This window comes from Polypterus senegalus, chromosome 7 (assembly GCF_016835505.1).
Source record: "Polypterus senegalus isolate Bchr_013 chromosome 7, ASM1683550v1, whole genome shotgun sequence".
NCBI classification, from domain to species: domain Eukaryota; kingdom Metazoa; phylum Chordata; class Cladistia; order Polypteriformes; family Polypteridae; genus Polypterus; species Polypterus senegalus.
The window spans coordinates 79,788,196-79,803,461 of NC_053160.1; the positions used below are offsets into that span (position 1 = coordinate 79,788,196).

Below are 15,266 nucleotides of genomic sequence, written 5' to 3' on the forward strand. Positions count from 1 at the left end.
AGAAACCGAAAATTCATGTTAACTGGCTTGAGCAACATGGAGTGTCTTAATTAGGCATACTTTGTGTTGATAAACTTTCACTTTTGTCCTGATTAGACTACCACCTAGATGCAATGATCCCATTACTCAAAAAGCACATGCTGAAGAGAAGGTTTTTGTTTAACCGTTCATTCTTTCCTTTACTACTCTTGTGTTCTCATTTTTTACATTTTTTAACTCTCTTGGAATTTATTCAAGGCCAGTATTACAGCAGTGTGAAGTACACCAGTTATCATTATTTTTTATTTGACTGTACATTATAAAAGATCAGAATTCAGCCCCTATTGACTGTTTTGAATTAATATTATACTTCTACAGTTTGGTCAGGCAGTGTTCACTTTTAATTTTTTTAATTAAGATTTTATGTCATTTGCTGCTTTACAAAATAGAGTCTTAGACTCCGATGTGGCAAGTATGAAGAAGAAGAAAATTAATTCAATATTAAGTACTTACTGACATAAGTTTAATATGCTCAGCAACATTCAGCATATAAATCTTGAGTAAGCTGCCTTTACTCCAGATGGCATTTATTTCACCAAGAAAATGACATTAGAGTGGTGTAATGTACTTCCATTATCTATCTGGAGCTTGAAAGCTTTTTTTTTTAATACAGATATTGATAGTCCCAGAAGAATTCCAAGAGATGTTAGGTTATGTACAGTTCTTTTTTGTCCTCTAAGATTGCTTCATCATTGTACAAGAGAAAGACCCTTTACTCTGCTGTCAAGAGGCTCTCAGGAAATTTCAGTACTTTACACAAAGGAGTTTGTTCATGCTAAAGAACATGCTCCATTCCTCACATTTGAGAAAGAATTACATAAAATATTTAATTTATTTAAATTAGAACTGAAAGTAGCCAAAACACAGGCTTAGTAACAAAGTTTAATAACAGGTAAATTTGTGAGTACAATACAGAAGAGAATGATCTTCAGCTTGAATCTAAATGTAGGAGAGGAAGAAGTTTCACAGACAGGCAGGTCCTGTAAGATGATCTTCTGAGGATGTCAGATTTTAAAAGATTCATCTACTGTAATATGGGATGTGTCTTATAATATGTGGGAATCCCTGTTCACTAATATGGTAGGTGGGGACTGTAGCAAAACTTTTTGCTAAAGTATATATATATATATATATATATATATATATATATATATATATATATATATATATATATATATATATATATATATATATGCATATACAGTAATCCCTCCTCGATCAAGGGGGTTGCGTTCCAGACCCCCCCCAGCGATAGGTGAAAATCCACGAAGTAGAAACTATATGTTTGTATGGTTATTTTTATATATTTTAAGCCCTTATAAACTCTTCCACACTTTTATAAATATTCCCCGCAGAGTTATATAGCATAATCCCTTTGTATTCTCTTAGATATTAGGTAAGAGTCATTGAAATTATGTATATAAACACACTGTTTATATACAGTAAAACCTAAATATTATTTTAAAGATATTGAGTGTCTCCGATATCACATATGTTACAGCCATTACGATAAACAGGCCACCAGCAATAAATACGTACAATGCAAGAAAAATAGTATACAGTAAATGTGTGTACAGTGACACTAAACGTACGTACATGTACTAAGTACTGTAAGTAGAAAATTAATTATGGTTACTCACCAACAATGACACGATGACTTGTCCGATAACAATGAGTTTAATTTTACTGCACAACAAAGGAGAGTGTTACAGCCCTTAAAGGAGCCACTTCAGGCGATTGTGTAGCACTGCCGTTGTTCTTCTTCTGGCAGTCTTCAATCCAAATCCCTAAAGCAGATTCCATCCAGACTACTGCCTTATTACATCCACTTACAACTTGTTTTGCACCCTGGTTAAAAGGACACTGTGGCCGTAGATCTTATATTCCTTTCCTACTTTTAAATAAAAAGAATCGTAGCCTTCAACAAATCCAAAACGTTTACCTTTTCGGCAATCGTTAACATCTTCCGTTTGCGCTTGGGCACGGCCCCTGAAGCAGTAGCAGATCGTTTTGGAGCAATAATGAAAAGCTTGACTATGCACAAAGATAAACACAAAAGAGCACAACTCTTTACACAGTGAAACACGTTGATGCTGAATAAGCGAGACGAGACTTCCTGGTTAACACTGCATTCAGCACGCAGGAACTTAACTGCGTGCTCTGATTGGTTAGCTTCTCAGTCAGGAGAACTTAACTGCGTGCTCTGATTGGTTAGCTTCTCAGTCAACGCCAATAGCGTCCCTTGTATGAAATCAACTGGGCAAACCAACTGAGGAAGCATGTACAGGAAGTAAAAAGACATTGTCCGCAGAACCCGTGAAGCAGCGAAAAATCTGCATTATATATTTAGTTATGCTTTCATATAAAATCCGCGATAGAGTGAAGCCGCGAAAGTCGAAGCGCAATATATCGAGGGATTACTGTACAGTACATATATATATACATATACATACATATATATATATATATATATATAAAATCCAATGTTTTTAATGTCACATTTTAAATCTGGCTTATTTTAAAACCTACATATATATGTTTGGTATTATTCTTTTCAGAGTTTATCGAACTTTAATGTGATGTTAGATTTTCAGATTCTTAATTCGTTTTTGAATTATAAACTAAAAAATATCAAGAACTCATGTCTCGCGAGATGGTACTTTGTGCCAAAAGATGTAACTATGCCTGGGGCCGGAAATAAAAGACAAGCAGTAGGACAGCTGCTGTACAGGCTTTTAAATGTTCAAAGCGCCGCATGAAATGCAGATCATGCGGCATGGCAGCAGCAGCAATCCAGCATTTGGTCAAGCAAAGAGGAGGTAAAAAAAATTGTATTTGTTTCCTATTGTATCACCGTTTAAGAGGGAGTTTCGGAGGAGCGACCACGTCTCCTTGTGGTGCGTTCAGCCTCCCTCTTCACAACGCGAGCAGCAGAGATGCAAAGTGGCTGGCAAGCGAAGCGAGCGGGGGGAACCCCCTAGTATATACAGTATATATATATATATATATATATATATATATATATATACAGTATACATATATATATATATATATATATATATATATATATATATATATATATATATATATATATATATATATATATATATATATATATATAGGAAGTGAGGGGTTGAGGAACTTTGGAGGAGGAATGGTAGGAGTGGTAGGAATGTGGCAGCAAGGGGCATGGGGGAAAGGCTATGGACTGCAAGATCTCTCCAAGCTGTGGCTGGCTAAGCCTTTCTAAATCAGGTTTCTGATCCAAGCTGTCTATGACGGCCTGCCAAGGCCATCCAACCTCTTCTGCTGGAGCAAGGTTGACTCTCCAGCATGTCCCTTGTGCCAGAGAGGAGGAACACCTGAGCATATCCTTAGCACTAGATGAGGGTCACTATCTCTGGTGGCATGACCAAACATTGAAGGAACCATCTCAAGTGCCAGAGATCAGATTAAGTGCACCAGACCACTGAGGCAGAGGATTGCTTTTGTCAAAGCGGAAGAAAAGCACAGACATCAGCCAAGGGCAGCACTAGGACTCTTGTGAACAGCACCAGACTGGCAGGTGAAGGTAGATCAGGAGAAGCAACTCAAATTTCCAAATAGCATTGTGTAGACCACCTTGTGGCCAAACATCATCATCTTGTTTTTGGAAACATCAAAGCAGGTAGTTATGATGGAACTTTCAGTTCCTTTGGAGGAGAGGATGGAGAAAGCCCACAAGCATAAGAAAGAAAAGTATGCTGATTTGGGGGAAACATTCGGCAGACGGACATGCCGAACATAGTGTTTGCCCATAGAGGTGGGCTGCAGAGGTTTTGCAGTCTAGTTTCTGTGTAAGGCATACAATCTTCTGGGCATCACAGGTGTGCGCAAAATTAAAGCCATCAAAGTCACAACTGAGGCAGCAGAAAATGCCTCTAGTTGGTTGTGGATGAAGAGGAGTGAACCATGGTTACTTGCTACTTGGGCATATTTATTTCTGGAAATTTCTAAAAATAACTAACTTATCACCCCTGATGGAAATTCTTCTATATTTTACTCTTTTTACTGGTCCTTTCCTCTACTCTGTAGTGCATCTAGGTTTTCTGTGTATCCAGATCTTACCTGTGCCCTCCATTACTAAATGTAATACGACTTTATTTTTCATCTGTCTACTCAAATTATTTTTTCCAGTACACTGTCGTGGAGAGTGAGAACCAATGCTTTGTAATGCTGCATGAGAAACAGCTTTGTCTCATCCAGCTCATATATTGTCCACACCAAGCAGTATTAAAGTTCCAGTTAACCTAACTTTCTACCTTTAGCTTGTGGAGAGAATCTTAATTGCTCAATTAAAATCTGTATGTGTGATAGAAAAGAGTATTAACTCACACACAAAGTAAATGGACTGAGAACTGAGCACTAAACCCTGGAGACATGAGACAGCATCACTAACCACAGCACTGCTTATGCTTTATTGTACCAAAACAGTTTTATCTGGCTTGATAATTCACTTTGATAATGTATAAACAACATAAAAATGCAGAAATAAGAGCTACTTTGTTAAGAAGCCTGTGGGCTACTTGAAGTAGCTTTATGAGTCTTTTCTGTTCTAACCATAAAGTTGATCTCAGTGATTAAAGCCTACATTCAATGGGATACTATTAACTGTTATCAAGATTAAACACAAAAGACACGCATACAAGAGCTTTGATTGCACAGCAAGGCCTGCACTCTGTTTTGAAAAGGAAACAGACATTATTAAACTTATATCTGAGCAAATAACAGTTTCTTCATCCTTTTTGTCTTTTCATACCTCTCACTTATTGGCCATTTTTGCTTAGCTTCTAGTGATTATCATATAGTCATGAGTTGTTCATTTCTCTTCAGTATTCAAATTATTTGACTACATGTCTTTAAGTATTTGTATATTATTATGTTAGTCGCTCATTATAGGATAATCAGATAATCAGTCTGATTATGGACCAAATTCAGATCTTCTAACAACTGCAAACGGTGTCACATTTCATGCATGCCTTCAATAATTATGTTCCCAGATTATCCTATAATGTTAGATACATAGCAATTAATCCTGACCTCCCCAATTCATTTACAAGTCAGTCTAAACCTACTATAATTTCAAATTGTAAAATATTTACAAGCCCAAATTCTGCAGTATGGGTAGAACACCAAGAAGGACAAGTTTTGATGCAGTGCAACTTGACTAGAGCTTGAAAGGTGGGTGGTCAATGACAGATGAGTGGAACAACATAAATAAGCATGGAGACCAAGAAGGAAGCCTCTTTCTCCTGAATGAGATGCACTTTTATTTTTTCTTTTGGATTTTATTTTCAGTACTTAGGGGGTTCCCCCCTGCTTGCTTTGCTCACCAGCCACTTTGTGTTTCTGTTTCGTGCTGAGAAGAGGGGGGCTGAACTCAACCCAAGGAGATGAGGTCGCTTCTCCGAAACCCCCTCTTAAATATTTATATGATGGGAAACAAATTGTTTTTTTTTTTTACCTCCACTTTGCTCAATCAGCTGCTGGCATTCTGCTGCTGCCATGCCGCGTGATCTGTGTCTTGTGTGGTGCTTTAAACTTTTAAAAACCTCTACAGCAGCTGTCGTAATCTTTGTGTTTTATTTCTGGCCCCAGGCGTGGTTACATTTTTTAACACAAAGTCCTGTCTCCTGAAAAGTGAGTTCTTGATATTTTTTAGTTTAGAATTTAAAAACGGAATGAGAATCTGAAAATCCAACAACATCACATTAAAGTTTGATAAATTCTGAAAAGAATGATACCAAACATATATATGTAGGTTTTAAAATAAGCCTGATTTAAAGTAAGAGAAAAAATGTGACATAAAAACATCACCGTTGCACTTTTAGGCTTAGAATTTTATATACAGTGGTATCTTGAGATACGAGTGCCCCAACGTACGAGTTTTTTGAGATACAAGCCATCACTAGGTCGATTTTTTGCCTTGAGTTACAAGCCAAAATTCGAAAAAAGAGCCATCAAAGAGCTTGTCGCCACACATTCTGAGGAATTGATGACAGACGCAGCAAAATACGGAGGTTCTGCAGGAGATCGGCATCGCGGAAGAGGTTATCTCTTAAAGTGAGATAAAGGAAGTGTTTGCAATGTGGCAAAAAGTTTCGAACATTAAAGAAAAGAAACACCCTGCAAAAGTTACAACTGATCGTGCAGCGGCTCTATTTAATGACACTTGCCTAACTCATTTCAGAAACATTCTAAAGGGGAAGACTAAACAAAGCTCCTTGGACAGGTTTCTATTGAAATGCCCTGCGAATGAAAGTGACAAAAGCGTGGCAAAAAATAAAAAAAACTAGTGAAGAAGAAAATTAAGTTAAGCAAAAGTGAAGTGAAAGAAAAAACATTACAATACGCTAATCGGCTTTGCCAACATCAGTTTATTTCTTTAGATTCTCTTTTATGTATTAAGTTTTATTTTGTTTGTATACAATATTTGTTCATTATAAATACATTTTTCTTATGTTGAAAACATTTAACAAAAAACTGGGGTGGTTTTTTTGGGGGCTGGAAGAATTCATCTCATTTCAAATTTCAATGGAGAAAATTGATTTGAGATACAAGCATTTTGACTTACGAGCTCAGTCACGGAATGAATTAAACTCGTATCTCAAGGTATCACTGTATATATAGAGTAGATCCATCCATCCATTATCCAACCCACTATATCCTAACTACAGGGTCATGGGGGTCTGGAGCCAATCCCCAGACAACACAGGGTGCAAGGCAGGGAACAAATCCCAGGCAGGGCACCAGCCCACTGCAGGACAAACACACACACAATAAGGACAATTTAGGATCGCCAATGCACCTACAGTAACCTGCATGTCTTTTGACTTTGGAATGAAACTGGAGCACCCGGAGGAAACCAATGCAGACACAGGGAGAACATGCAAACTCCATGCAAGGAGGACCCGGGAAGCGAACCAAGGTCTCCTAACTGCGAGGCAGAAGCGCTACAACTACGCCAATGTGCTGTCCTTTATATAGAGTAGATTTACTACAAAATAATACACAAACTATTGGAGCAAGTCAAACTGTGCTGTTATCTGGAAATTCTGTGAAATCACATATTTTAAGAGATGTGACTCCTGGAAGTGTAGTGTGAATCTGTTAATGTGTGATATGCGATAATCTTCTAGTGCAGTGGTTCCCCACCTTTTCTATGCTCTGAACTTATAGAAAATTATTTATGTTCGCACCCCCTACAAATGTAATATCACATTTGAAGTTGAAGAAGTCAAATTATTAATTTTTGAACTACAAATTGAACCATATACAGTACTGAAGGGTGAACAAATTAAACTAAAAAATAAGCTTTTAACTCATTGCATAAAATTTAAATATAAATTGTGTAATTTACTCTTTTAAATCTCAATAATCTTGTAAATGTGTCCCCTGTGGAGCTTAGACACTCACGAAGCACCAAGAGCAGCAAGAAAATGACACACAATCAATGATCAAAGGCTTTGGGGAACTGGAGAGGCCCGTGAAGCAATGGGTGCTTTTGCCCTGCTAAGCAATGAAAAATAGTCGACAATCTTTGTCTCCCAATAACACCAGCACTGCAGTTCAAAAGCAGATGCAACCACACACTTAAAATTGTTGCATTACTGCCTGGACTGTCAGAAGGTAAGATTGTAAGCAGCAAGTGTCACATCTAATATACTGTAGTTCCCCTTGTCTAGGCCAAAACTGTCAAGCAAACCTTGCAATCAGTGACGATTTGCGATCCAGGCTTGCACTGAAATCACTCACAGACCTCTCCCTTTTGTACAGATCATTGCAATGTCCTAATTCCATTCTCTTCAAAAAGGTTATTTACCTTTACAAATGCTCTGCCAACAGTAAGGAACCTGCAAGAATGCATATTCACAGGTGACAATTGCGCATGCAATGCCTGATTCTTTTCATATTGTAAAACAGAAGCACCAACTAATAGATGACTTACAAATGATGACCCACTGCAAGAAACTGATTGCACCATGATAAAGTCTGACAAGGCACCTCAATTTTGGAAAACTGCACTGAAGGTATCCTCTTTTCTCACACCCCATGAAATGCCATAGTGCACACCCCTGTTAAATAACCCCTCTTCTAATGTGTGCACCAATGAATAAAGACAGAGAAGAGTACAAAAAAAAACTGGTGACTACTGCAATAATGTATGGGGGCTCTCATTTTTCAGTACTGTATGACTTTTAAAATCTTGTAGTCAGTTGCAAGCTTTTAAGATTTCCACATAAAGCGAGAATTCCAGCCTTACGGCACTTAAGATCCTAATTTTTAGCTTTAAAAGCTTAAGTAAATAAGCCAGCAAAACACATAAATCAAAGTTTTGCCACTCTGTGTCTGCTCTTACCATTGACTATGACTCCTGATCAATACTAAAACACTAAAGTCACTATTGGTTGACTAGAACTGAAAACTTAGAAAAGAAACAAAAAAAACTCTCTCTTAACACAAGATGTAAGCAGAAAATAAATCTAACACTGACACACAGCTAAAAGCAAACCATTTCTCAGTAATCAATACAAAGATGTTTACATACCACAAAGCCATTTATTGCATCTAAAGCTAACATCATAAAAAAAATGGAAGAGCTGACAAGTCATTCAAACACCACATAATTCTTTTGTTCATCTTCCATAACCGCATTAAACCATTTGGGGTTGTCGGGCAGCCAAAGCGAGACAATTGTAAAAAAGGAGGAATGCCCACTGCTTGTGATACAACTCGTACTAGAGGAAATATACCGTTCAGTAAGCACAACTTGTGAAGTTCGGTCAGTCCCACAGTATTAATTGAGCATTAACAATTGCTAGAGAAATAAATACATTTAGCAGGCATTCCAGATCAGATTCACAACTTGTACACTAACCATCACATCAACATATATAATTTACATTTAAAAGATAGTTACAGTAAATGGGTCTTTTTTATGGACAGTTTTAAAATATACATATGTTATCCAGAAGATGTTAATTGATCTTTGCTCGTTACTCTCACTAGAGATAATACAGTATATCTAAATTCAAAACAAATTTCAGAAACAGCAAACATTTTCAAGTATATAGTAAAGTCCAGGGACTAAAACCCATTCAGCATACTAACTCCCAGGGAAAGCCTTAAAACAAGCCTTGAGAAACTTCAAAATAAGTTGCATCCTCTACATGGAATAAGCAAGAAGCAATCTGATGTCCTTACAGCAATAAAAAGCGGCAAACAAAGATAAAAAGTCACTGATTAAAGTAGTGTGACACGGCGTCAAATGAAGGAATGCGCAATAAAAGCAAGATTAAAGCAAATTGCCTCCAGCAGAGTGACTCACCTTCTCTTCAAACGGTACTTACTGGACTAAATAAGCCGAGACCAAAGATGTTTTATGTTGACTCATGCGGCAGTATGAGCACCCTGCAGCAGTAAGGTAGAAGTATTACTACAATTCTGAAGGTAGGGGTAAGGAGGGCTAACATCAGGGTGATTTCTCATTTAGAGGAGATCTGGTTGTTTTGTAGTCAAGGTCCACTGAAGCAATTTATTAACCATTACCTTCACCTGTTATGGCAAATGCCTTGGAGGAATGATTTTAAATTAAACTGTCCTATGATATAGCAGCCAAAGACCTTTACCTAAAGATTTGCTATTTATAGCATTGAAATGCTGGAAATGCAAAATCGCTTACTGGATAAAGATAAAGGTGTTGATAGTCATTTTATTTATATTTATTATTCAGAAATAAGAAGGCATAGTGTGGCAATGGTAAGTTTGGCTGTCTTACAGAGCTCAGTTGCCAGTGTTCTCCTCGTGTTTTTTTTTCATATCCCCAAAGCTGTTGCTGCTTATGTCATTGGTGTGAATGACCATGATGGGATGTTAGACAGTTCTGAGGTGGTTCCTGTCTTAAATGAGAGGCTGTGAGTCTACAAATTTGGTGGATGGACATATTCACATTAGTGTTACATAAAAAAAGACATTTATGTGTTTTGCTTTTAGGAAAAAATGTTAAAGCCAAAAGGTGAAGGGCTTTGTTTGTGACTGGGACGATAAGTGAAATGGCAAATAATTCTGTTATAGGTTATTGTTGATAGCTGTCTACAGGACATTGATGTTTACCTGTCTCGGAAAAGAGTTGCCTGCTTCGAAGATCAAACTGCTCTGATTGATATCTCATCAACTTACAGCAGTGTGATAACAGATCTGCCTTCCTTTCTTTGAAAATGTTTGTATTTACTTGGTTTGAAAATTAACGTGTTCTGGGGACATTAGTCTCTAATCAGCATACAGCGGTACATGTACTTTAAGATAATTGGCAACAATATTATTGTTTAACCAATGAAAATGTGCTTACACTATTGCTAAGCAAAGGCAATTGGTATGTACCATTGTTTAACCCATTGAAATGTTTAGCTAGGCAGAGATTGAAGTGCTTGTATACCTCTGGAAAAGTCAGAATAAAGTTAAGTCTGGTCAGGGATTCCTAACTGCTGCCTGCTTCTTGTATGCTTGTGGCTACATCCTGCAGTAACAGTGGCTTGTACCTGGCCCAGGTTCCCCTAGGCTTGAGACTGGTAACACACACATGCTCTAGTGTTTCTCAAATAGCATGTTTTTAGCTTTAGCTCTGAGGCTAGGGATCTGCACTGGCAATCGGAAAGTTGCCGGTTTGAATCCTGTAAATGCCAATAGGGACTCTGCTCTGTTGGGTCCTTGAGTAAGGCCCTTAACCTGCAATTGCTGAGCGCTTTGAGTAGTGAGAAAAGCGCTATATAAATGCAAAGAATTATTATTAATTATTATTATTATTATTATTTTTGAACAAATTATCTATATTAATGGGAGCATTCACCCATTGTGATATACTGCATGAATTTCGCTTAAAATGTATCAAATCTATTTTCCAGATAGACGTTTATGTTGCATGAATTACTATTAATCTGTATTTTTAACTTCAGAATGCTAATTTTCTTTTCTATATTTTAATGTGTTTCAATAAACTTTCACTACAATTATTTAAGATAAATGAAATTATACATATAACATACTGAGTAATTATGACAAATATTGAAAAGCTTTAGACGTGTTTACACAGTACTATAACATTATACTTAGTATATTTTAAATAGTTTTTTACTTCATTTCCACTATCAAACATAAATGAAGATGTATGTGGAAAAATGTGACCCCTTTTAAATTCTTAAGTGAAAGACATTTTCCTTTATACTCACAAGAGGCTTGACTGGAAAATGTGTCTATCTATGGGTCTTCATGACAGCACAAGGAGAAGCAGATTGTTAAGAGTGCAACCCATCACCAACAGAAGAAGTGCTGTTATTGAAGTGTTGTTCTTGGACTCAATTAGGACAGAATATAAAAGCAAAATGGAAATATTGTGATCCACTGAGTAAAAAGGGCTATTGAAGCCATGTGAAGGAGTAGGTTGTGCTCATAAGATAAGTAAGATGAAGTTTGGACCTAAGTGGCTTTTGAAAGGGGAGCAAAACTTAATGACATATATTTTTTCTAGCTGGCAACACCCTAATTTCTTTTTAGATCTATCAACACAACCCCTAGATAGTTTTAGAAACAATGAGTTCACTTATTTTAAAAAAAGATTTAAAGTGAGATACATAGCTTGCAAACGGGATTCAAGAGGATTGACATGCTATAAGAGCAGTACAACAGAAGTGAATGCTTCACCCCACTTTTCAACTTCATTCTCTACAACTCACTCACTTGTGCTGCAGCCACCAAGCAAACACAGCACAAGACAGCATCTTCCTGTTCTATCTCCCTGTTTATGATGACTCACCAATCACAGTGAACTGCAAATAATCCGGAGTAATATTTGTAACAATTATTACATGCAGTTCACATACAAGTTTCTACACAGATAAATTTCCTTTAAGACGCTAATTGAATGGCAGAAAATCACACTTGTCTTTTCCTTTTGCAAGTACAAATTTGCGTGTTACTATATTTTTTAGCATACCAGTACCACCAAATGATTTTTTTTTAATCTCCATAGGAAGAATTTAATCTGATGCCAGGATTGACTAAGAGAAGAATTTCATCCATACAGTATAGTGCAGTAGAACATTGTTCTTTTTCCAGCCTGGTAGACTCAGAGCAACCTGAGGCCTGGTAAGTAAGTACATCTGCCAACCTGTCTCTTCTGTTCCCTTGGCCGCATAATCTCCATCCGACAAAAGAGCAGCATTAGTTGAGACCAAGCGACAGTTAGGACACAGTGGTGCTCTTTATGATGCATATTTCAAAACCTGCCAGGCTTTAAAGCCTATGTGAACTTAGGGATCAACAGCCTAACCTTTGAACAAGAATATTACATAGGGTAATGCCATTTGTGGCTCAGTTCTTTGAAGCCAATTGTGTGCTTTTATTCCGTACAAACACATACATATATATATATTGTGACGGATAGCCGGGGACTTTGCCCAGCCAGGAGACTGATATATTGACTGGACCAGGGAAGCAAATGTGTACAGGACACTGCCTGCCCCTGGAGTGCTAGATGGCAGCCTCCCTGAGTTGCAGCGGCACCTCAAATTCCAGCCCGACCCTGTAGGGTTCCATGAGTGCCACCATGGGGAGATGCAGAGCCCTACTTGGGGCTTCTGTAACACCTGGAAGTGATTCCATACCTCCCTAATGAGCCACCTGCAATACTTAAAAGGAGTCGCCTCACTTCACTTGGGAAGCCAGAGTCAGGAGGAAGAGGAGGAAGAGGACAATGCGTGCCAGAGGAGGAGTGGAGATAGAAAGAGGTAGAAAGAAGAAAATAAAGTGCCGTATACTGTACACATTGTACTGTGCTGCTTGTGGAAATGGTTTGGGAAGCATTCACACCGAAAATAAGGTGTGTTGTGCTTGAACTTGTGCCTGGTGTTTGCTTGTGTTGGGTTTGGGTGGCTGGAGTGCCCCCATGTGGTCACAATATATACCCCATAAAAATCCAATCACTCAAAAACTTTCCAAAAGAGAGACAAAGAGGGAGAGAAGAATGATTTGGATGTGAACCAATAAGAAGCTTCTTTTATTTCAACACATTGCTGCCAGGATAGAAACCTCCCTGTTATATTCACACATTTTAAAATGTGTGTTTTTGTGTATTTGGTAATTTTCTACGGTGTGATTTCTATTTCATTTTGACTTGGACTGACATTATTTTATTTTTAATACCATCTTGTTTTCCTTTGATTACACTTCAAAATTTGAAAGCCATGACCACGATTGTCACTTTGGTGACATCACGAAAGGAACATTATGAAGCATTATCCCTCAGTATAGTTATATTTTTTTCTAAGGCATAGCGTTGGGTTTGTTTTTCTGAATTAACATTGTGTTTCTTTTGACTTTTGATTTCTGGTTGTTCAATTCTATTTTGCTTTTTCCAGTTTTGACCCTTTACCAGTCATGACTACATTCTGTCTTTGTTAGCTATCTCCTGGTTATCCCTTATTTCTCACAATAATGCTCAGACACATAATATGTCTCAGAATACTCCCCACAACTCAATAATGGACCATACATGTTTTGAAAATGTATGAGTGAATGAAATTACAAAAACACTTTCTTCCTTATTTTTCTCCCCGTGAAGAAATAGTTTACCATATTAATCTTGATTTATATGTAATGAACTGGATATTAAAGATATCTTAATTAGAAGAATTCATTGGAATAAGCTTAAGAGACAGAAATAATATTTAAGCTAAATTTGGTGAATAGGTTGACTCATTACAGCTACTAATAGAGTTCTCTCATTTGGTTAGAGGTATATACAGTAAGTGCTTCAAAGAACAACTTGATTATATTATTTGATTACTTCTGCTTAGGGGTATAAACACAGCAGTTAGAATAATGCAGTCACAAACTGTATAACGTACAGTATACTTTCCAACCTAGTTCAACTGCTGTTAAACTAAATAATTACATTTTTCTTCTGAAAAGAAAATGGCAAAGCCTGTCCTTTGATGCATCTAAACAGCTCTTCAAACAAACTGCTGTCAGCACTCTTATAATGAACAGTTTTACTGATCCCTGAATGACATGCAAACACATCTGACTCTATTTTCTTAAAATGATAATGTTAATGTCACATTCCACATTTTCATTTTGTCTGTTACCAGCTGCCACTGTACTTAAGGATACATTAGTGACATGGAGTATAATTGCCCCTAGGGGGAAGCCTCTGGCCTTGTCATTACTGAAAAGCGTACAGTGTCCTGGAACATCAAGAGCAGTCTGCTACACTCTTGTCATTATATAACCTCTGGATTAGAGAGTGATTTGAGCCATAATAATGTTGTTCATGATTGAGGTCATCTGTATAAAAGCAGCCAGAAAACGAGGGTTAGCCACTCTCTTCCCAATTCATTACTTTCTTGAGAGGACTTTAGTGACAACATGATTGAATTTTCATTAAGTGAGAATCTACCAAAGGCCATGATAATTAAGTTTCACTGTAAGTGAAGTTAAATGGAAGATGGACAGTGAAGGCCGAAAAAATACAAGAATTAGTTGGCGTAATACCACAAAGAGGTAGTATTAAACAGTTTCTGGTGCAATATTCGTATCACACTCAAGGACAACTTCACACAGAAATGACCATGTTGATGTCACTTACACCTATCTGGATGCAAAGAAACATTTTAGATGATATTTGAAATAAAAACTGAAACTGAGAGGTAGGAAGTCAGTTGAGGTCAATTTGGAACCACATATCTTGTCAAGCTTGAGTCACAAAGTTGCACAGGAGACTGGAAAAGGGATCAGGTTTCCAAGGTAAAAAATCTTTATTGTTGAACCGGCAGGCACAAACACAAGATCGTATTCAGAAGGGGTTTCTCAACAGCAGAAAAGCACACAGGGTGCAGCTGTCAAACATGGCGGCCCAGCTCCCCTCTCCAGGTCAAAAGAACACAAAGTCCTCCTTATCAAGTAGGTTCAAAGGTTCAGAAGCAGTGAATGGAGCAGACGCAGTCTGAGTGAGGGAGAGAGGACAGAAGAGTAAGCCATTAGGTTGGCCGGGTTTCAGTCTTTTAAATGTTATAAACCTTGTGTGAGAAGCATGTTGCACAGAAATCCTGCTGGCCTGCAGATGATCCTGCAAAGAGATGGGTAAGAGTGTGTTTGTTTCTCATTAAAACCTGTTTAAAAGGGAGTTTCTGAAG

The 15,266-nt window shown here is 37.5% G+C and overlaps 1 protein-coding gene and 1 long non-coding RNA gene across 3 annotated transcripts in view; one reads left to right on the forward strand and one right to left on the reverse strand.

Annotated features, from left to right (window-relative positions):
• Positions 1-15,266, reverse strand: part of mcc (MCC regulator of WNT signaling pathway) — a 570,331-nt gene that overhangs the window by 292,635 nt on the left and 262,430 nt on the right. The gene's annotated exons all lie outside the window — the stretch shown is intronic.
• LOC120532676 overlaps positions 12,155-15,266 on the forward strand; it is a 50,316-nt gene continuing 47,204 nt past the window's right edge. Inside the window, exon 1 of the long non-coding RNA XR_005634340.1 lies at positions 12,155-12,219. This is a non-coding gene — a long non-coding RNA (uncharacterized LOC120532676). The remainder of the gene's footprint in view (positions 12,220-15,266) is intronic.